Raw genomic sequence first — 24243 nt, 5'->3', positions numbered from 1 at the left:
AATCATCAGGTTCTTCAAATGATCTTTCATGAACAAAGCAGTTGAATCCCTCAAATTGAATTCATCCAAGTTCTGGCAATACGAACATCTCCCTATCTCCTATTGATGTTGTACTGAAATCTTATCCTCGTGCGAAACCCTCCTATACCTATTCATCAATTCATTTAGTGATTCCTTCTCCCTCGCATCCCCCCTCCCCTCTCTTTCTCCCGGGTGAGGGATTGAATTTGGTAGATTCTCCCGATGAAGACTGTTCCCGAGTTGGCCAAGGAGATACCACCATCATCAGCGGTTCTTGAGGTATTGGAGGTGTCAAACAAACTATAAATGGATTTCAAAATGATCTGATGGAAGACTTCCCTGCACCCAAAAAATCTTTATCATCCACTTATCAACCATCGGCTCGATTCCGTCATTCCACCGATATGGTGAGTGGGGGTAAGGTGAGACACAACGAGAATGGGGATTCTCGACACGAAATCACAAAGATTCTAGGTGCCTAGTTAGACAGATTCACTTCGCTGGATCTCCAGAAGACGCTGGAGGCATTAACGTCAGCATAATTGATACAATTGGCGCAGTTGTTGCGATTCTCGCTGCGAAGCAACTACCGCGAAGAACCAGTTTTTGCGCCGTGAAGTATCGATTCGTGGAACAGCAATCCGGTAAACATTGATACGGGGAATATCACTTCACATACTACTGAAAATCAATCCATTGTGTCAAATCGTTGGTTTACCCCTCCCCCCCCCAACCCGAGGTGGATCAGAAGAACTATTGAGATTCGAGAATCTATCCCTAAAGGTGGACGACCTAATAATATCTACCTGCTGTTGCCACGGAGTGTCAATATCAATGTGGGGAGGGTGAAATTGACAAGGAAGGGAAAAACTTTTCGAAGTAGAACCCGGTATCTATGCGAACCATTTCTGGGGGGTGGGGAGCGTGAAGGATCCGTTAGATATTTCCAAGAGTGTTAGGAGGGAAAACAAGACCAGGGGGTGGGCAGTAGGGATCCGAGTAAGTCAGAGGATAGTGGAGCAATCTAGGGAAAAATTGGTGTTGGCTGCCTGGGGATGCATAGTATAAAAAGGATGTGTGTGGAAGTGGGGGGGGTGGGCAGCAAGGTTTCCTAACCCATCAAATTGATTGGATGGGGAGAAAAGGTTTCTAGTATCCGACATACTTACGAGCTCAATCCGATACAGAAAAATGAGCAGCTTGCTAATATTCCCATTCAGTGGTATACTTAATATCGAGTCCCCCATCTATCAATCATGTGCCTCGATGCAGGTGAAAGAAGGGCGATATAGTCAAGTGGTAAGACAAAGGACTGCAAATCCTTCATCCCCCAGTTCGAATCTGGGTGTCGCCTTGTTGTGCCAGTATCAATAATTTCGACGATTTCGGGATTGACTACCGCGCCAGACCCGGACACAAATCGAGATGCTCCATAGTATATTATGGCCTATCACGCTAGATGTATCCGGATATGCCACGGATAGGCAATCCTGATCTTAGTGTATCAGGAATCGAGGAGTAAATTATATGGATTGACAACCCCTCGGGGATTGGGACTTGGTAACATTATAAAATATATTGGTGGACGGATCCGCACTCTTATTACCTCCTCCCACTCGGGTATCATATGAAACAGAAATTGATTCCCATGTACGATATGTTACTGACTTCGATTCGGGTTCATCCATATAAGCACCCAGTAGTTGGAGGAAAAGGAATTCAATAGAATTGAATTGAAGGGATAGGAATTACGACCACGGATATGGTTAGTATTGCTTGGGCTGCTCCGATGGTGACTCCTACATTCTCTCTTTCACCTGTGGTTCGGGGAAGAAGTGGATCGCAGTGAGTAATTTTACACTACTCCCTCCTAGTATAGTAGAATCCTGGGAGATGTGAATCGTTGGGGTGGGGCCCAACGATTCGACCCCCTCTAGAATCTCTTGCTTCTTCGTAGGAAACACATATGGTATAACTAATTCCCTTCCATTTATGGGAGAATTCACCCCCCCCCCCAATCTCAACTCTCTGTAGGAATCTTCTCTCCCGGGAGGGGGAGTCAACCAGGTAGTTTCCAAACGACCCCTATTGGATATCCGCTGGTTAGATTCATCAAATGCCTCGATCTCTTCTCTACGTAGATATAAATTTTCAGCAATAGGAAATATTGCAGTTCCACTTAAAAGTATTTCAGATAATAGTAGAATCGGATCTAAGCGCCAACCTTGAAAGATAAGAATTCCTCCGCATAATAATCCAATGGAGGAAAGGAAAAAGTCGTAGTATCGGGATAGGTTGGGAATCTATGGATTGGGTAATGCGCCCCCCCCCCCCCAAAAAACCATGGGTGATTTTTTCATTTCGTTGTGGCTTAAGCAGGACCAGTAGTTGGAGCGAGGTGTTATCTCTCACTTCTCATCCACGTCAGTTTCTTCTGTCGAACTTCCCGGATCCTCTTTCACCGGATTGAATCGGGAAATAGATAGATAATCTTGATATATCCGAATCAATGGATAGATAGAAAAATCTCTCCACGTTTCAAATTTCAATCCGGTTTGTTCTTTATGCACCCGATCCACCCCGTTCCGTAAAAATAGGATCTTTAGACTCATGTCTGACTCCATTGGTTACCCATAAATCCATATGTACATATAGATCTCCCCTCCAGAGGGGGGAGGCTAGAACCAAAGATATCACAGGGGAGAGAGATATTGGAACCCGCCAATCCCCTCCCCCCCCTAGTTTTCGAAGTATGGAGAAACATATTGAATCAGTTTAGTCATGGATTGATTCCTATTGGGATTCATTACTACCGACACCAGTTCAAGTTTCACATCCCCCGGGTAGAGATATGCTGAAAATCGCAGAGATGTTGCACGGGTACATTTGGGACCACACCTCTAGATACATTAGGTTCCCTCTTTGCGGAGACATACAGGAATACACCTATCACTACTAGCCCGATTCCGACTATTGCACCGGGACCTGGTTCCATGGAAATCATAATAAAAAGGGATGAGTGAGATGGACCTCCCGATCGATAGATAGATGGGTCTATCTATGTAGATCATCTATCTATCCAGATTTTAATTGGGATGGGACTGTGGAATTCAAATTGGGGGAGTAAAAATTAGTAGTTTACTGGCAACCGAGTTGCTACTTCACGCGGAGTAGCATCCTATTTCATCCCCTACCCCGGGACGTATATTCAACCTTCCCTTATCTACTTACTACCATCCGCGGCGAAACAATAGACCAGGTTCTCGGATTAATTGTTCTGAGCAGCCGTTTGAATGTAAGGAATAGGTAGAAAAGCTGTAGGTATTGGAATAAAGAGTGCAGTAGCTATGAATGCGAGGATATTTACTTCCATATTAGTGGTTCAAATTGATTTGAGGAGTAACTTGAGTGACCCCATTAGGAGAGACTCCTGAACTTTATCGTGATATTGTGAGTCATCCAACTCTACTAGAGTGGATCTGATAATCGGGATAGAAAAAAATTAACTCGGTCTGGTCAAATCTCTGATATCAATTACATAGTATATCACGAAAGAAAATTTTAAGAGTAGTCGATTGTTTACGCTTCTTCGGCAAGAACTTGCCCCCCCCTTTTTTATATTCTTACTGAGACAGAGAAGAGGGGTTAGTCACCGCATCTTTCTGTGGCAGCAAACGAATCTAGAAGCACTGTGGGTGGGAATCTATGGATGGAAAAATCAATGACTGGAATAATTTCCCCTCCTCCCCTTCCCTCTCTCGCCTATGGGTTGACGTGGCTAGAGATTAGCCCCGCAAATAAGCTCATTTGAATACTCGTAGTGAATATCCATAGTAAGCGCGGGCATGTGGAACTGGCGCGAGGCGGATGTCTCGTCTCCTCGAAGAATCAAGACAATTGGGGCTTTCGGGGTTAATATCTCCTGCATCTGTATATCCGAAACGGGATTCGAGTAAAAATGGTTTGTCGGATTCACCGTGGATGGGGAGATAGAGCATTGACTCCTAAGCACCCAGTACATAGACTTTAATTAATTGCTGGGATTGTAGTTCAATCGGTTAGAGCACCGCCCTGTCAAGGCGGAAGTTGCGGGTTCGAGACCCGTCAATCCCGCTACATTTTATTGAGTCATTTCAAATAACTCAGTCGAGATATACAAATTATAATGAAGTAACTCCGCGGTTTCTGGGTCGAGCTGGATTCGAACCAGCGTAGGCGTTGCCAGCGGATTTACAGTCCGTCCCCATTAGCCACTCGGGCATCGACCCATAGATTTAGACCGGGCTTGGAAGTACTTGAAAACAGAATCGGTCTCGGAAGTGTAAATGAAAGGAGTTTATTGATGTTTTCAATCTGGGCCCCTCCCGCCACCCTGAGAAGGTACGAGGGCAAGAGAAGCCATAACGTCCGTAGTGCTTCTGCGAGATGAGTATAAGTACCCCCAGGGGAATTCGAATCCCCGTCGCCTCCTTGAAAGAGAGGTGTCCTAGGCCTCTAGACGATGGGGGCCCAATCACTCTTCAGATAATAAGAGATTATCTATAAATCGTCAATCTGATTCTCCCGAATCCCCCCCGAATACAACATCCAATGGATGGGGAATTGGAATACCTCTCCGAATCCTTATCGCAAAATCCCGCTCGATGCATACCTATATGCGGAACCGCATGTGGCATCTCCCACAACCTCTAGGTCGACTGCTTCCTAGATGTGTAGGAAGTCGAACACGGCATAGAGGTAACGCTGAGACTTAAACCTTGCAATTCTCCGAAGTGAAGTGAGGCAGTTGAAAAGCTTCACCCAATCCATATTTCCATGGACGATTATTTCTTTCACCGATGAACTTATGTATCCCAATAATAATTGGTAATTACCAGCAGCATCAGTAAGTATATAGGCTTCTCCATTGCTTTTGGTTCATTCAATGTTCTGTTTCCCCTCGAGGGAAAACCCAGATTGGAAATCTACGCCTCAAATCACTCGGTTATGACTTCCTCAATTGGGAATATCTCACTCCTGAAGCTCAAAAATATTCTCTCCACCGGTCTGAACTATCCCGGGGGCTACTGCCGGGGGTGGAAGCGGGGCAAGAAAGTCGGGTCGGCGGATAGCGGGAATCGAACCCGCGTCCTCTCCTTGGCAAGGAGATATTTTACCATTCAACTATATCCGCGTGATATGCCACCCCGTTCTATATTGAATAACTATATATGTGGTAACTCCTCTAGTCAACACACCTAATCCATCCACCTCGTCTCGGGATTTTCCCTCGTGGACGGAGAGCCCCCCCCCCCCCGAGGAGGAAGTGTCGATTCCGTAGACCGTAATTATTATTGATTCTCTCTCCCCACTCGCCATTATGAATCGTGAGGAGGGGGCCAGAATTACCGATACATTGAATCTCTGGGATATGAAGGAATTAAGTATACCCACTAGGAAAACTAATCCGATCCATAAGGAAGCCCCTGAAAAGACGACATTTTTGTTGCTTGACCAACCATTGGGGGAAGCAAGCACGACAGGTACACCAATTACTAGTAGGAATGAAATGGCGATTAATGTGAATAAAGCCAATTGGAAAGCAATAGTCGTAGTTAGGACTCTCGACGTATCAGAAGTAGAGGATTTGTACCATCTGATCCCCATCCGGTGGGACTTACACCATACCGAGACCGAGGATTTTGGACGGAACAAGAATCCTTCTAGTTCAGTACCCCGGAATCCAATGTCTCTTTCGAATCTCTTGATAATCCATCAAGTAGGAGTAAGAATTTGATTATTTGGAATGATCCCTATATTGATTTCATAGTAAATCATACGAAACCATCATCTCATATCTTTCGTAATAGGGGTGAATCTCGATACAATACATGTGTATCAAGATCGACAAGATCTCCGAAGAATTGGAGAAGAGCTTTCTAGGAGAGGTGGTCGAGTGGTTTATGGCTCCAGTCTTGAAAACTGGCATAGTGCTGAAACGCTATCGAGGGTTCGAATCCCTCTCTCTCCTCAATTGATTCAGTACCGGACCCGACGGGAGGGGGTATTAGTGGTCTATCGGTGGTCTAAAAGAACCACCTAGTATTTCCCAAAAAATGCCAATGTCCCCGAGGGGAGCCTATTCTTAATAATGATAGATGAGAGGAATCTTCTGAAGCAGTCTGGGGGTATTCCTCCTCCGCCCCGGTTCATGCGCCGCATCTCCAGGCCCAGGTCCCGTGTCAATACTTTCCCTATCAGGGTTCGAGGGATAGGAAACAAACAAATATGAGAGATCTGATGTTAACTAGAGGTATTTAAAATACCAGTTCTATCGATTGACTTATCGGGATGATCAAAGGTCAATTACCCACCCATTTGCGGGATGGGTACGTTCCACCAGATACAACTGGTGAGGATTCAAATTAGCTTCAAATTAGCTTACGGAGATGAGTCGTCATCGCCAAATCACCCCCTCCAGGGGGTGATTTGTAGACATAAGTGCAAATGCTACCGAAACTTGTGGTTTCCCGGAACCCTATAGAAATGAACAGTGAGTTACACCTCGCCCTTCCCTCATCCGCGAGGTAAAGGTTACTGCTGGGTATATACCGACGTATCGAACTAACCCCACTGGGGGGTTAGTTTATGTATGAGCTGTGTCCCGGTTCCGCAAAGAACCACCAGTAGAAAATGGAAATTTGTCTGGTATGGTAGGTACTAATACTACCAAGTAATAACTTTCCATTAATATCTCAGCAATTTGTCCTAATTTAATGGTGTCATGGAAAGAACGGGTTCGGTATCACGGTCAATTCCCTTCTCAAACCCGGCTGCCGCCGCACGGGCTCTTCCCGCATGCCATAAATGACCCACAAAAAAGAAAAATCCTAGAACGAAATGGGAAGTAGCCAACCAACTTCGGGGAGATACATAGTTCACGGCATTTATCTCAGTAGCTACTCCACCTACGGAATTTAAGGAACCCAGAGGTGCATGAGTCATATACTCCGCGGAGCGTCGCTCCTGCCAGGGTTGTATATCTCTTTTCAACTTACTCAAATCCAAACCGTTGGGGCCTCTCAGTGGCTCCAACCAAGGAGCACGAAGGTCCCAGAAACGCATTGTTTCGCCTCCAAATATGATTTCTCCCGTGGGGGAACGCATCAGGTATTTACCCAAACCAGTAGGTCCTTGAGCGGAACCTATGTTGGCGCCGAGACGCTGGTCCCTGACAAGAAAAGTAAAAGCTTGAGCTTGAGAAGCCTCTGGACCGGTAGGACCATAGAATTCACTAGGATATGCCGTGTTATTGAACCGAACGAAACAACAAGCAGTAAAACCAAAAATAGCAAGTGCTCCTAAGCTATAGGACGGGTAAGCCTCTCCGGACCACACAAAAGCGCGACGGGCCCAAGCAAATGGTTTGGTCAATATGTGCCAGATCCCCCCGGAGATACAGATGGATCCCAGCCAGACATGTCCCCCAATAATATCTTCTAGGTTATCGACACTTACAATCCAACCCTCTCCACCAAAGGGGGATTTGAGTAAGTAACCAAATATGACACTCGGGCTTAAAGTGAGATTCGTAATCTTCCGTACATCCCCACCTCCCGGGGCCCATGTGTCATACAAGCCTCCGAAATATAACGCTTTGAATACTAGGAGGAAGGCGCCGGCTCCTAACAAGATTAGATGAATACCCAATATAGTAGTCATCTTATTTTTGTCCTTCCATATATAGCCGAAAAATGGGAAGGACTCTTCTGAAGTCTCGGGGCCAATGAGAGCGTGATAAATACCCCCGAACCCTAGAACCGCGGAAGATATCAAATGAAGGACTCCAGAAACAAAATAGGGAAAGGTATCGACGACTTCCCCACCGGGACCCACTCCCCAACCTAGGGTAGCTAGGTGGGGAAGTAGAATTAACCCCTGTTCATACATAGGCTTCTCCGGAACGAAGTGAGCCACTTCAAACAAATTCATGGCTCCAGCCCGAAACACGATCAAGCCAGCATGAGCTACATGGGCACCGAGTAATTTACCAGACAGATTGATCAGTCGAGCGTTACCGGCCCACCAAGCGAAACCTGTGGTTTCCTGATCGCGACCACCCAGAGACAGAGTTTCGTTAAAGAGCGTTTCCACGGGGTAAGACCTCCTCGGGGAATACAAGGTTTTCATGAGGCTGATCCTGAGCTGCCATCCAGGCACGAATACCCTCATTCGACAGAATGTTCTTTGTGTAGAAAGTTTCAAACTCAGGATCTTCCGCCGCACGAATTTCTTGGGAAACGAAGTCATAAGCACGCGAATTCAAAGCGAGACCAACTACTCCGATAGCACTCATCCATAATCCAGTTACTGGCACGAATAACATAAAGAAATGCAACCAACGTTTGTTGGAGAAAGCGACACCGAATATTTGGGACCAGAAACGATTAGCGGTAACCATTGAATAGGTCTCTTCGGATTGAGTTGGGTTAAAAGCACGGAATGTATTTGCGCCATCACCGTCTTCAAATAAGGTGTTTTCCACCGTGGCGCCATGAATGGCACACGAAAGAGCAGCACCAAGGACTCCGGCGACTCCCATCATATGAAACGGGTTCAACGTCCAGTTGTGAAAACCCTGGAAAAAGAGAATGAATCGAGAGATAGCTGCTACACCGAAGCTGGGTGCAAAAAACCAACCGGATTGCCCTAACGGGTAGATTAGGAATACAGAAACAGAAACAGCAATGGGAGCAGAGAACGCTATTGCATTATGGGGACGTAATTGTACGGACCTAGCAAGTTCGAATTGACGTAACATGAAACCTATCAAAGCGAAGGAACCGTGAAGAGCAACAAAGGTCCATAGACCCCCTAATTGGCACCAACGGGTGAAGTCTCCCTGTGCTTCCGGACCCCACAGTAGAAGCAAGGAATGAGCGAGACTATTTGCAGGGGTGGAAACTGCGGCAGTCAGAAAATTGCAACCTTCCAAGTAGGAACTAGCTAATCCATGAGTATACCACGAGGTGACGAAGGTTGTGCCGGTGAACCAACCGCCTAGGGAGAAATAAGCGGTGGGGAAAAGTAATAGACCGGACCAACCTACAAATACGAAACGATCCCTTCGTAGCCAATCGTCCATACTATCAAACAAATCTTTCGATTCCTTGGAGGATTTTTCCAATGGCGATGGTCATAGTTATTCTCCTATTCAACTCTTCCAACCATTTTGGGTGCCCTTCTATTTCATGACATGATAGGGTCGTGGTGTAGGAAATGAAACTACCATATCACTGCCCTTCTGAATAAGAATTTGTCGGAATCTCTCTGGCATGGTAACAATATTCCTAGGTCCCGTCGAGGGTACTTTTCTACTCCGTCTCGTTCCCCCAAGCGGATGGATATGGATAGAGTACCGATACAACGAAATTGATTTCGTGATTCTTCAGAAAGTGGGTAACCCTTTCTCTTCTTCCGAGACTCCATCAACCCGTTCGCTACGTCGATGAATCCTGATCCGGAACTTTATCCCAGCTAGATTCCTTCCAATTGAACAATCAACGGCATCTATTGGATCTCTTTATGTGGTGCTGGTGTTTCCTCCCGCATGTCCTGCCCACTGGAGAAGTACAGGAAGGAGTGGGAGAAGCACCAATTTTCAGCAATCTATCTATTTGGTGAATTGAGTAGGACACGCGTACATACAGATATTTATGATCCGTATCTTCACTTTACTCGTCTATTTCACGATGGAAGAGACACTTCCTGATATTTATTCTACCAATACTCAATACCATTCGGAAGCTTTTCGCTCCCGAATCATTCGGGTGATTAATGGCGGGTGGGTGGGGGGGGGTGGGGGGAGGCCACTTTTCCTTGATGTCGGACGAGAGAAACAAACTCCCGTCTCGATAGATTAAATGAGAACCATATAGTCCGTCTTACCTCCTGGTTAAGAAGCGGGAGATGGATCGGAATGATACGAGAGAAACCCGTAGCTGGGAGTTAGCTGAAATCTTTTCATACGAGAATTCATTGGAATATCTCCCCCTGCGGAGAGATGTATCGATAGTCAGAATTCTCATTGGATTCCTGTATCAGGGGTAACTGAATGATCTTCCACATCATGAATTACATCTACCTAAATTTCTTATATTACGGGTAGCAATAATTCTGAGATTCAAGACGGGGGGGAACATTCCGAACAGCTTTATTACGTAGCGATTCGCTGATTCTTCGTTGATTTCCCCACCCACATATGGATCCCGCTATATAGATAGATATATGTGGATATTTGTTGCGAATCTTACCGGGAGTCCCCCGAGCAGTGAAAGTGGATAATCAGGATAATCTGATTCGATAGGCATCTGGGGGGGGGGGGGGGCCTCGTCATATTCGTCGCCTATTCGGGCGAAGGATCATTTCGACGTGATCACTAATTTTCTGAATTGGTAGAAACATATGTGGTACTCTACAATGTAAGGAAGGATTACGAGTGTCTGTGCCGAGAGAAAGAGACAAGTCGAGTGAAATCTCACGAGCCCTTTATCGGATTTGAACCGATGACTTACGCCTTACCATGGCGGTACTCTACCACTGAGTTAAAAGGGCTTACCGATGATGACATTGATGAGGTGTATGAAACACAGTATGTCGGAAACAGAACTATTCTGTTTCCCGTTTCTCAAATCATTATCCTGTCACTATTCTCTCAATCTTACCAGGGGGGGGGATTAAAAACTGCTGATACTAAAACTAGGTGGGGTAAGGTCTCTGGAACTAGCGGAAATGGTTGAGTCCTCCTTTCCACCCCCTACTTACCCGATTGAATGGATCCCGATAGAGAATCGGGAGATTCACCTGGGAAGGAGAAAAAGGAGAATGAGGGGGGAAAATTTGGGATTATCCGGTTTATGTTGTGGATGAATACCCGCCGGTACGTGGTCAAATAGTTGGAATAAAAATACGGGAACAGGGTGGACTATTGCTTTATCCCCCTATCACCTATTGCTTTATCACCCTATCACCAAGTTAATTTTCGTTTGCGGAGACGGGATTCGAACCCGTGACCTCAAGGTTATGAGCCTTGCGAGCTACCAAGCTGCTCTACCCCGCGTGGTTGATTCCCTCGCTGTAATTATTATACAGTCTTCAAATAATTACATTGAACACGAGGGAATCTTGTGAATTTATGGAGATCGATTCTCCAACAATTCGTGTGGGAAAACCAATATTTATCTACCAACTCGATTTTATTACTCCAGGCAGCAAACAAGCGTGTGCCATTTCGCGTGGTACGTGTCTGGATGAACCAAAGTCTCGATAATTGGATCTGGGGCGTCCGGTTAGGGAGCATCGGTTACGAAGACGGGTGGGTGCACTGTTACGTGGTGGAGATTGGAACGCCTCAGAAACCTCTAATTTTTCTTGTATTGATAAACCCCCCCTCATTCTCTGTTTCAGGGATTGACGTATGAGATAATATTTCCTCACCAGTTTTTGTTTCTTCTTCTCTTTCTCAATGAGACTCCTCTTTGCCGTAATTTCCTAGTCGGCGATATTGGAATGTTATTATAGAATGGATGGAATTTGGGATAGAGTCCAATTGAAGTGCTATGATTTGCCACCCATCCGTGCTATCTATCCATCAGAGACAGATTTTAATCGTGGATAAGTTGGGCTTACCACTGGCTCGAATGCCAAAGGTAAGCCCAATGCGATACATGCTTTTAGCTTTTATTGAGGCGAAACACAGAGCTACCCAAATTTACCCGATGTGGATGCTATTGAGAAAGCTGCATAGGTAAATATATAACCTACGGAGAAGTGGGCTAGTCCCACTAATCGTGCTTGAACGATAGAAAGAGCGACTGGTTTGTCTTTCCAGCGAATCAGATTGGCCAAAGGTGTGCGTTCATGAGCCCGAGCCAGAGTTTCAATAAGTTCTTGCCAATAACCGCGCCAGGAGATGGGAAACGTGAATCCAGTAGCCCGAACGAGATGTCCAAACGAAAACATCCATGCCCAGACGGATAAACTGTTCATACCGAAAGGATTGTAACCGTTAATGAGTTGTGAAGAATTCAGCCGTAGATAATCCCTCAACCATCCCATCAAGTAAGTAGAGGATTCATTGAATTGAGCTACATTTCCCTGCCACAGGGTAATATGCTTCCGGTGCCAGTAAAAGGTGACCCATCCAATTGTATTCGACATCCGGAAAACTGCCAGATAAAATGCATCCCAGGCCGAGATGTCACAGGTACCACCTCTACCTGGACCGTCGCAAGGAAAACTATAACCAAATTCTTTCTTATCCGGCATCAGCTTGGAGCCGCGCGCATCTAATGCACCCTTCACTAGAATCGGTGTAGTTGTATGTGGACCTGGAGCAATAGCATGATGAACTAAGAAATCCCCGGGTCCAATGGTTAGGAATAATGAGTTGCTATTATTATTAATGGCGTCTAACCAACCGGGTAGCCACAAGCTCTGACCAGCATTGAATGCTGGACTGTCTGTCGAGGAGAGAAGTACGTCGAAACCATACAAAGATTTACCGTGAGCGGATTGTATCCGTTGAGCAAATACAGGTTCAATAAGAATTTGCTTCTCTGGGGTTCCAAAGGCTAACGTGACGTCGTTATGGACATAGAGACCCAAAGTATGGAACCCTAGGAATAAACTAGCCCGACTCAAATGGGCTATTATTGCTTCTTTATGCTCCAACATCCTTGCCAACACGTTATCCTTATTTTGTTCCGGATCATAATCCCGTATAAAGAATATGGCTCCGTGGGCGAACGCCCCTGTCATAATAAAACCAGCGATGTACTGGTGATGGGTGTATAGCGCGGCCTGGGTCGTATAATCCTGTGCTATAAAAGCATAAGCGGGTAAGGAATACATATGTTGTGCCACTAGGGAAGTAATGACTCCTAAAGCAGCTAAAGCGAGTCCTAATTGGAAATGTAGGGAGTTATTGATTGTGTCGTAGAGTCCCCTATGTCCACGTCCCAACCTGCCTCCTGGAGGAATATGAGCTTCCAGAATCTCTTTTATACTATGTCCGATGCCGTAGTTAGTCCTGTACATGTGGCCGGCAATGATAAACACAACCGCAATTGCCAGATGATGATGAGCGATATCAGTTAACCACAAACTCTGAGTTTGTGGATGAAATCCCCCCGGAAAGGTTGAAATGGCAGTTCCTGCTCCCTGAGCACTATTGAACGAGTGATTAGCGGAGTCGGGACTTTGTGCATAAACACTCCATTGACCCGAAAAGAATGGTCCCAAACCTTGGGGGTGTGGTAGTGCAGTTAGTAAATTACCCCATCTCACATGTTCGCCTCTAGATTCAGGAATAGCGACGTGAATCAGGTGGCCTGTCCAAGCTAGAGAGCTTATTCCGAAGAGTCCTGATAAGTGATGATTGAGACGAGATTCAGCATTTTTGAACCAAGAAATACCCGGTTTCCATTTGGGTTGTAGATGCAACCAACCCGCTACCAGGAACAAGGCGGAAACAGCTAGTAAGGAGATAGCTCCGGTATATAGATCTTGATTGTCGCGTAAACCGATAGTGTACCGCCACTGATAAACACCAGGATAAGCAATATTAACCGGACCCGGAGCTCCCCTTGGGGTATAAGCCTCGACGGCTGGTTGACCAAAATGAGGATCCCGAATGGCATGAGCGATTGGTCTTACCTGTAATGGGTTTTGCACCCATGCCTCGAAGTTACCCTGCCAAGCTACATGGAATAGATTCCCAGAAGTCCAGAGAAGAATTATAGCTAATTGACCAGAATGGGAAGCAAATATTTTCTGGTAGAGACGTTCCTCGGTAATATTGTCATGACTCTCGAAGTCATGCGCAGTGGCTATACCGAACCAGATACGACGAGTAGTTGGGTCTTGGGATAGACCCTGGCTGAACTTTGGAAATCTTGATGCCGTAATGCTTTTCGAATCCTCCTAGCCATTATCCTACTGCAATGATTCTCGCTAGGAAGAATGCCCATGTTGTGGCGATTCCACCCAGAAGGTAATGAGCCACCCCTACGGCACGTCCCTGTACAATACTCAGAGCCCTGGGCTGGATAGCAGGAGCAACTTTCAATTTATTATGGGCCCGAACAGTAGATTCGATGAGTTCTTGCCGATATCCACGGCCACTGAACAGGAACGTCAGACTAAAAGCCCAAACAAAATGAGCACCCGAGAATAAAAGACCATATGCGGATAATGAAGAACCATACGATTGAATGACTTGGGAAGCCTGTGCCCATAGGAAATCACGGAGCCATCCATTAATGGTTGTTGAACTCTGCGCGAAGTTTCCTCCAGTGATATGGCTCACTACTCCCTGGTCACTTATACTACCCCGTACGTCAGATTGCATCTTCCAACTGAAATGAAATATAACTACTGAGATGGAATTATACATCCAGAACAAACCTGAGAAGACATGATCCCAAGCAGATACCTGGCAGGTACCTCCTCTACCGGGGCCATCACGAGGGAAACGAAAACCAAGATTCGCTTTGTCGGGTATTAGGCGGGAGCTCCTCGCAAACGGGACACCTTTTGGTGATATTAATACAGTAACATGAATCGTAAAGGCATGGATGTGATGCACCAAAAAATCGGCAGTACCTAATGGGATTGGTGACAAAGCAACTTTACCACCTACTGCTACTAAGTCTCCACCCCCCCAGGTCAAACTGGTACCTGCTGTTGCATTAGGTGCCGTTAAGTCAGGAGCAGAAGCATGAATGTTTTGGACCCACTGAGCAAATATGGGTTGTAATTAAATAGCAGTATCTGAAAACGTATCTTGGGGACGTCCCAACGCACTCGTAGTATCGTTATGAATATACAATCCGAAACTATGGAAACCTAGAAAAATGCATACCCGGTTAAGATGTGAAATTATTGCATCACGATGCCGAATGACACGATCCAATAGGTTGTTGTATTGAGTAGTCGGATCATAATCTCTCACCATAAAAATAGCTGCGTGTGCCGCCGCGCCTACCACTAGGAAACCACCAATCCACATGTGATGCGTAAACAGGGATGGCTGCGTAGCATAATCAGTAGCTAGGTATGGATAGGGAGGCATAGCATACATATGATGGGCCACTACAATTGTTAGGGAACCCAACATAGCAAGATTAATAGCTAATTGAGCATGCCATGAAGTAGTTAGGATCTCGTAAAGACCCTTGTGACCCTCACCCGTGAAGGGACCTTTATGAGCTTCCAGAATCTCTTTCGTACTATGCCCGATACCCCAATTGGTTCGATACATGTGACCAGCTATCAGGAAAAGAACTGCAATAGCTAGATGGTGATGCGCAGTATCGGTCAACCACAATCCCCCTGTGGCTGGATTCAATCCCCCACGGAAGGTTAAGAAATCTGAGTATTGTAACCAGTCGAGGGTAAAGAATGGAGTTAATCCCTTTGCGAAACTGGGATACATCTGAGCCAAAAGGTCACGATTCAAAATGGATTCATGAGGAAGAGGTATCTCCTTAGGATCGATTCCCGCGTCTAATAGTTGGTTAATGGGTAGCGAGACGTGTACCTGGTGTCCCGCCCACGCCAAGGAACCCAATCCCAAGAGGCCTGCTAGGTGGTGGTTCAACATGGATTCCACGTCCTGGAACCAAGCCAATTTTGGAGCAGCCTTGTGATAGTGGAACCAACCAGCGAAGAACATCAATCCTGCAAAGATTAATGCACCGATAGCGGTGCAATAGAGTTGTAACTCACTAGTTATTCCAGAAGACCGCCATATTTGAAAAAATCCGGACGTTATCTGTATTCCCTGGAATCCCCCACCTACATCTCCATTAAGTATCTCTTGACCAACTATTGGCCAAACTACCTGGGCGCTAGGCTTAACATGAGTGGGATCACTTAGCCACGCCTCGTAATTAGAGAAGCGAGCCCCGTGAAAATACATACCACTCAGCCAGATAAGAATAATAGCTAATTGACCAAAATGGGCGCTGAATGTTTTACGGGATATATCTTCTGAATCATTTGTGTGACTATCAGAATCATGAGCATCAGCATGTAGATTCCAAATCCAAGTGGTACTACTGGGACCCTTAGCTAAAGTTCTCGAGAAATGTCCAGGTTGAGCCCATTTTTCGAAAGAAGTTCTCACGGGATCCTTTTCCACCATAATCTTGACTTCTGGTTCCGGTGAACGAATAGTCATCGAGATTCTCCTCTCTTCGGACAGGGGATAGCAACGACCTACCAGCGGGGGATACGAAACTTCTAAGAGATGGAATTCGTATGTAAGGTATTCTTCTCCCTGAGTTTGGAACTGGAACAGCTGTAATAGAAGAGTTATCCGAGGCAGGCATTTAATCTTATTATTACACAACTTATTAGTGCTTTATGGACCTTGTATAGAGAGATTCTTATACGTTTCAGTAGGGGGGGGGTTACATATTACCAGATGGCAATCGGTAGGAGGAGAAGTCTTCTCCTTCCTGGTATCCCAGGGGGGGGGGGGGGGTAGAAAATGTAAAGGAATTTCTTTCAATTGTCTGGTCCCCATATCACTGCTACCCCGGCGTCACCCCCCTCTCTCATCACCTGGAACGTTTCGTAATCCTCAACCAATTTTGTGCTTCGATATAATTGCTTGGAGGAAGTGCTATTGCTTGTTTCCGACACTCAGCGGCTTGATCAAACCAAGATTCCGAAGCCTCCGGGTCTCCCTGTTGAATGGCCTGCTCCCCCCGGTCGGGATGGATAGATCCCTTCGAGATATCCTCCCTCAGAACCGGACTTGAGAGTTTCCTACCTCATGCGGCTCGAATGACTACTCAGTAGCTTATTCTCTATCTGATCCAAGAGAAGAGAGAGATTTACTTGGCCCCCTCCCCCGTTAGTCTAGAGAAGAATCAAGAGTAGTTACTGGGAATGGTTTCCAATCCTATCGATGCGAGATAGAATCTTTTCCATACTCCTAATTCGTGGAGGAGGGTAATAATCTCCCCCGGAACTAATTCCCCTACTTCTAAAAATAGATCCGCTGAAATGTTTCCTTTGGGATTTGATACTACACCATAGCTCGATATTCCTTTCCAAATCGATTCTATTACAGGAATCGATTGTAGAACCCCCCGAGTGAGCAAATCTCATCGTATCGACCCAGATTTTCGATGACGAATCTTTGCGGTGCTTTCTCCCTCAATTCACCCGATTATCCATGGGATTCACAGGCTTCCGTTCTTCCCCCGGACCTGAGTTACTACGGGGGACACCAAATTCCACAGCTCAGGAGAACTCCTTATGGGAGTATGCTTGTGGAAAGCCTCCTACATCGAGTGGTTTCGAATCAAGGGATCCTATAGTATGGGTAATCGCACGTAATGACGGATCACAGCCATATTATTAAGAGCCTGTGGTGGAAAAGGATTCCGTTCCAATGCTTGAAAATAGTATTCCAAAGCCTTTGCATGTTCTCCATTGCTAGTATGAATCAAACCTATATTATGGGGTATGTAACTCCGATCATGAGGATCAATCTCCAAACGCATAGCTTTGTAGTAATTTTATGAAGCTTCTGCATATTCTCCTTCGGATTGGGCCGACATTCGTCAGGGTCGCTCACTCAGCGTGAATGAGCTCCGCTTCAAAACCGTACTTGAGATTCTCACCTCATACGGCTCCTCCTGCATGATGCATGGAGAGAGACTAGTATTTGGAATAGTCTAGCAATTCCTACTCTAAACCTATGGATGAACGGGGGCTAGTGTCTGTGAAACTACTGGACTAGCCATCCCTTCTGCCAAAAATCTCTTGTTAACATGGTTGTGCCACTCCGACAGTCGACACCAAGAGACTAATGACAATTTCTCTGTTCCCAACGCTTCGAGTTTCATGGGGATCAGCTACTTCGACAATCTCCGATGATTCTAGGGGTATCCAAAATACGAACGGGATGGATGTTCGTTGTCCCAATCATTATTGGTATTCGTCATAGAAACACGACGCGCGGCTGAACCCAACCGTAACGAAGCTTTTGCGTTGTCGATTCCTCCACGTAGTGCCTCTCCCCTATGCCTACCCACGGAGTCCTACAAATAGGTCGGTCCGTAGGTTTCACCTTTTGCTTACTACTACGATTCGCCGGAGATCGAAACTGGAGCATTTGAGGCTGCATCAATCGAGGATACACGACAGAAGGACTTGTTTCCCGTTCGAAACATACCTTCACCAAACGCGGGTCTATCGGAATTTGAATCCCCCAATTAATTAGGAATTAAGGTTAATCGATTTTCCCTCCCCAAATCGCACCATCTCTATAATAAGTAAAAGCTCTCTTCTCCCTATCAGTAGTCGGTATGATTTGTAACAAGATATCCGCCAGAATCGTGGGAGTTCTATCAATAGAATTGTCATTTCTCTGGGATCTAGGCGTAATTGGAATTCCTCTTCGTTCCACTTATTATTGAGTTAATCAGGATGCCGGAAGAACAGATCTCTTTTGCAATACAAGGGGAAGAGGTGCATCCGTCTGGTATCTATGTCCCTCCCCCTCAATCGACTGGGAGGGTGGAGTAACTAATTCCGCACCGAATGAGAGTCGTGTGTGAATGGGGGTATATAGTCTCGCAGCATCCATGAATAATTACTAATGGAGTGATTGCTTTTGATGGGATCTGCATCACCTAATTGAAAATCTCTCATTATGAAATCGACTCGGAACAACTAAAAATCTATCCCAGGGATGGGGTCACCTCCCCTACCTCAATTCCGGGAATTAATCTCATTTCTTAATAACTGATGAGGCTTGCACTCACTTCCAGGAATCACTTTTTCCCGTCTATCATCGAGGATTGAGTTGCTATCCGGTTTCTTAGATTGGTAAGATGTGTAAATAGTACAAAGTTGCAGGAAAGGTGACTGAGTGGTTTAAGGTGTAGCATTGGAAATGCTATGTAGACTCTTGTTTACCGGGGGTTCGAATCCCCCCCTTTCCCCTTTGCATTCCGTCATTGACTCTGTTCCGGCACCCCAAAGAATTGCTAATCCTTTGAATGCTTCCAGTTAGTACTCCCGATTTCAAATAATAATTCCAAGAATCCCCCCCCCCGGGGGGGGGGGTATCCGAATTTCAGAATGAGGAATCCCAGACTATTAGATAATTACTTGGGGTTAGGCTTTGCGGGAGTAATACTCAACGACGAGCAATTCATTTATATCCAACCCAGTGGACTCCCGATTTGCGATTCCATTCACTAATCCTGTGGGTCTACTGTCTCCCGACGAGGAAAAAGTTGAATGATCAGGTATTTTGTCTCCCCGAGAAAATTCCATCTCTCTATTTGGTCCATTGCGAGAACCCGGTCGATTTCTCACAATAATAGTATCTTTTGGTTTGCGACGGTAACTCGGTATATCGACTATACGATCGTTCACTAGAATGTGTCTATGATTAACTAATTGCCTAGCTGCAGGAATAGTAGGAGCCATACCTGGACGAGAAACAATATTATCTGGACGCATTTCGAGTAGCTGTAATGGTACTTGACCTGTTGAACCCTTGGCTCTTCTAGCAATACGAACGTATCTAGGCAATTGTCGTTCCGTTGATCCATAATTGAAACGTAATCTCTGTTTGGCTTCCAGACGCACGCAAAATTGAGATACCTTTCTCGAAGCAGATTAATCAATAGCAATTCGTGCTTCTCTCGGATTTGATGTTTTATTTGTAAGCCCGGGTAGATCCTTGAGACGACGTATTATTTTCAGACGGGGTCCTCGATAACGAGACATAAAAACTCCTTCTTTGTAAGCATGGTAAGACCCGGAATGGACCTCTCCGTAATCGAAGTACTGGTACTATTTATAAGTGTCACCCAATTTTGTTGAACATTTGGTATTTGTAATAATCATAACATATGAATGTAGACGAACAAATACTCGAATTCCCATCGACTCTATTGGAAATGGAGGCTTCGACGCGGGGGACAAAGCCGAAGGGAGACACGGTATTGGTGCATCGACTGATACTGGGCAATATTCTGCCGGAATCGAACCGATAACCTCTGCCTTGTGAATGTGGTACTTCCGAATCCAAACCAAGCTTTCCTGGTTCTTTTGAACCCCATGGGATGGAATAGAACCCTCCTAAAGCGACAATGGTGGTTGCGCCCACGGCGCAGTCAGCCGCAAGGGTTATTCAACCACAGAGATGGGTTAGATGAGTCGATAATTCCATCTCCTACCGTATCGTATTGATTTAATTACCCCACCCGTGTATAATTCTTATGGGTACGCGAATACGGAGAAGCAGGGTATGGTCTCGCAGATATATATTCTCTGGGATCGGTGGAGTCCCTTTCTGGAGGAAATTGGGAATAGAAACAGAAAAGGGAAGAGGTTGAGAATTCGGGAATCGGGACGGGGTATATAATTTCCGCTTGACCGGAATCAAGAGACTCGTGAAATATCTCTGGAACAAATGGCATGGAACATGCAAACTCGGATGGCATGCAAAAGGATTTGATGCAATTGCAGATCCATTGCTTCGGTTTGGGACTCAAGGGGGGGGGGGGTATGGCGGAATGGTAGACGCTGCGGACTCGATTGGATTGAGCCTAGGTATGGAAACACACCGAGTGATAGCTTTCAAATTCAGGGAAACCTAGGATTATTTAGTAGGCGATCCTGAGCCAAATCTCATTTCAGAAGCAGGATTCGGATGATGAGATAGGTGCAGAGACTCGACGGAAGCTATTCCGACGAACGATCTATTAATTTCTATTATTCATTAAGCGGATAGATGTTCTCTTTCCATGGATGATTCAATCTAGAATGATCCTATAAGCGGCGAGGATCCTCTCCCAGTGCATACTCAACATCCGCACCGAGGATTGTATCAAAATCTCGAGAATCTCGGGTATTGGTGGGATCTACTCGATTATCCCCGAATCCCATCTTCTCCTGATTTCCTCTTTGTGTATGTATACTCCGTATTCGGATGAATATGGTTCGATGAATAACCATTAGTAACAGACCTTCGCGGATAGAGATGGAGTCCAACTCTACGCCGTTGATGGAAACAGCAATGCAAATTGTGGTAGAAAGAAAATCCGTTGGTCTTTGTAGGACCGTGAGGGTTCGAGTCCCTACATCCCCAGTAGAACGGGATGAAACATATTATCCAAATTGCGTAGGAGTTGTGGGAAGCATCTACCCCATGAAACAGAGAAATCCCTCCCCGTCTATTCTGGTGGATGGGATTCTTCGACCCATCAAGCGGACGAAGGGTATCGAGATACATCTCCCGAATACGTATTGATTTCCTCCACCTAAACGAGAGGGGATCCATGCTCCCGATTCATAGCTCAATCGAATCGGATTGATGTCTCGTCCCCAGCTCGAGAATATTTTTGAGTGGTTTGCGACTGAACCATTCGGCAAATCCAATGGATTGTCTGAATGGTTCGCCTGCAAGGTATAAAAAAAAAAATGGATTCGTGAGGATAGTTACTTCGATTGGACGGATAGGTAAGGGAAAGAATCAATCCACGCTGGGATATTTGTTTGGGATTATCGCGGAATCACTGGCCGGGATAGCTCAGTAGGTAGAGCAGAGGACTGAAAATCCTCGTGTCACCAGTTCAAGTCTGGTTCCTGGCATACCGATGGGAAATAATTTGATCTGATGGCTGCGGGCGAAAACCGCACTTGGAAATAGGAGAATCCAAAAAAAAAATATGGATTGCTTATTGGTCTACTGGTCGGGGTATGTATCTATACCCACACCTACATACGCTTGAACGTGCATATGTAGGTGCGGATTTCGATGCAGATACGTGGATGCGATTGATCGTACGAGAAACAAGTGTCTCAAATAAGGTAGACCAGCCTCACCTGCCGCACAAGATTAAATAGAATGATACAGAATTGGCTAGTGGGAGGATGGCTTTCAATTTTGCCTCCGTCCCAATTCGATAAGCATCCTGTAGCTCATAAAAGTCGGGTACGACATAATCCTTACGTAAAGGCCATCCCAGCCGGCTCCCAGGCATTAAGATACGTTGTAGGTGCGGATGACTCTCATAAGTGATTCCTAACATATCATAGGATTCCCGTTCCTGGAAATTGGAACTTTTCCAAACCCAACAAACGGATGGAATCCTGGGGTCTTTTCTCGGAACGAAGACTTTTGTACATACTTCTTCAGGTTGATCTGCATCGTCTCGCACCTCCGTCAGATGATACACACTAGCTAGGGATCCTCCTGGTGCTGCATCATAGGCACATTGGGAACGGGGATAATTGAAACCGCACGCATATGAAGCAACAGCTATAGAAGGCCAATCCCCTGCTTTGACCTGTGGGATCTCGACACCCCGGTAATCAGAACCTAAAGGTCTGTGGGCTAAACTATGTCTAGTCGACCAAGCGGGTAATCGACCCCGCATCTCGATGTTGGAATCGCCGTTGTTATTGATAATACTCATATTAGCTAACGTTCTATATCTCTGTGGAATATCTTCACCCGCCCGCCTCTGATACGGATTCTTCATGCATACTTTCGAATCCACTCAATCCCTTCGAGAGGATATTTGATAGGGATTTCGAAGACTGATTTGCGATTCGTTGATTGTATTCACCGGTATAGGTATTGGGTACGAAAAAAAGTCGGTGATTCAGACTAAAATATCTCTTCCGGGTTCGACAAGAAGTTCGATCCCTATAGTTTTCCTGAGCAATTCTTTTGCGGGGTTTTGTCACAGCATCAATAATAGCTTCGGGCTTGGGCGGACGACCCGGCAAATAAATGTCCACAGGAATCAATTTATCCACTCCGCGAACGGTGCTGTAAGAATCCGTACTAAACATGCCTCCCGTAATGGTACATGCCCCCATAGCAATTACATACTTTGGTTCGGGCATTTGTTCATAGAGTCTCACTAGAGACGGAGCCATCTTCATGGTGATAGTACCCGCCGTTATTATGGGATCAGCTTGTCTGGGGCTGGATCTTGGTACTAGACCGTACCGGTCGAAGTCGAAGCGTGAACCAATTAATGAGGCGAATTCAATGGAGCAGCAGCTAGTACCGTAAAGGAGTGGCCACAAACTGGAAAGTCGAGACCAATTGGAGAGATCATTCAAGTTAGTCAAAATAATCGAGTTTGATGTGTCTTGATCGGGGGAGAAGGACTCCACGGAGTTAATTAGTGGATTCCCCCCACGGGAGTCGACTCCGTTCCTCTTACCCGAATAGTTAGAAATTAGGACCATTCCAATGCTCCTTTTCACCATGCATAAATCGAACCGACAATTAATATGGATATGGGGATAGACACTTCAGTAAAAGCAAATAGACCCAATTCCCTGAAACTCATAGCCCGGGGATAGGGAGAGACCGTCTCGACGTCGGGAATAACGAATACCGGGGCAAACATATAATAACGGATCTGGAATTGGATCCAAGCCCCTCCCTTTGGTTCCATACCTGATTCATAGCTTGTTAGTTTTTCAGGCCCCTCGCGGATGGGTGCGACGGATCTGGAAACCGAAAAGGCTGTATAGGGAATAAGGATGGATACTAGTAGGAGGATCCGGAAGGAATCGTGTTTAGGAAGCAAAAACATTTACATACTCCTCCTGCTTCGGTATTTATCTTCTCACCCCACCGTGTGGGTGTAACATCTTTATGATAAGTGAAGGGGGGGGGGGTTGCTGACTCCTCGATCGTTCGATCGGGGATGAGATGCCAGACGTGGCTCACGGACATCTCATCCCAGAATGGAATCGGGATGTACACCCCCCCAGTGATGAGCCAATCGTCCCTCCGATCCAGTCCTCGGAAGATGCTGGATACCAAATGGACTTGCGAGAAGATTATTAGAAACGGGACTCCCCATCCGGAAATGAGCTCTTGGCTGGAATCCGTGAGATGAGTCAAATTGCCGGAAGAACCGGATGGGGACTATATTCTACTAAGTAGGTAGTGGGGTATGGTATGTACCTCCCTACCGAATCGATGCATAAGATTGATTTATACGGATTATCTATTATGGAAAGCAATCCGTCAATTTAGATTCTTATCTGAATTTTCTCCGATTGACCATCATTGAGGAACTTATTAATGAATAATTCCTTCTCCTTCCTGATCTTCATCCCTATCCCCTGATCGAAACGGAAGTAGTGACCCTACGATCTATATAGTTCATGCGA

General features: G+C 45.7%; 6 non-coding genes across 6 annotated transcripts; 4 read left to right on the top strand and 2 right to left on the bottom strand.

Moving 5' to 3' along the window:
* Positions 1 to 1303: 1303 nt before the first annotated feature.
* Positions 1304 to 1375, top strand: TRNAC-GCA (transfer RNA cysteine (anticodon GCA)). Its single transcript has one exon. It is a non-coding gene; the product is annotated as a tRNA-Cys (tRNA).
* A 3748-nt stretch (positions 1376 to 5123) lies between these two features.
* On the bottom strand, positions 5124 to 5194 carry TRNAG-GCC (transfer RNA glycine (anticodon GCC)). The gene has a single exon. It is a non-coding gene; the product is annotated as a tRNA-Gly (tRNA).
* A 748-nt stretch (positions 5195 to 5942) lies between these two features.
* Positions 5943 to 6031, top strand: TRNAS-UGA (transfer RNA serine (anticodon UGA)). Its single transcript has one exon. It is a non-coding gene; the product is annotated as a tRNA-Ser (tRNA).
* Positions 6032 to 11045: 5014 nt separating this feature from the next.
* Positions 11046 to 11119, bottom strand: TRNAM-CAU (transfer RNA methionine (anticodon CAU)). Its single transcript has one exon. It is a non-coding gene; the product is annotated as a tRNA-Met (tRNA).
* Positions 11120 to 18938: 7819 nt separating this feature from the next.
* TRNAS-GGA (transfer RNA serine (anticodon GGA)) lies at positions 18939 to 19025 on the top strand. Its single transcript has one exon. It is a non-coding gene; the product is annotated as a tRNA-Ser (tRNA).
* Positions 19026 to 21617: 2592 nt separating this feature from the next.
* On the top strand, positions 21618 to 21690 carry TRNAF-GAA (transfer RNA phenylalanine (anticodon GAA)). The gene has a single exon. It is a non-coding gene; the product is annotated as a tRNA-Phe (tRNA).
* The last annotated feature ends 2553 nt before the right edge of the window (positions 21691 to 24243 follow it).

The sequence above is a fragment of the Dipteris shenzhenensis genome, unplaced genomic scaffold (assembly GCF_047967505.1).
Source record: "Dipteris shenzhenensis isolate YYH24624 ecotype China unplaced genomic scaffold, Dip_SZ_1.0 scaf0226, whole genome shotgun sequence".
Lineage (NCBI taxonomy): Eukaryota > Viridiplantae > Streptophyta > Polypodiopsida > Gleicheniales > Dipteridaceae > Dipteris > Dipteris shenzhenensis.
Note: the sequence above shows the minus strand (reverse complement) of the source record. Positions and strands in the feature narration are given on the sequence as shown.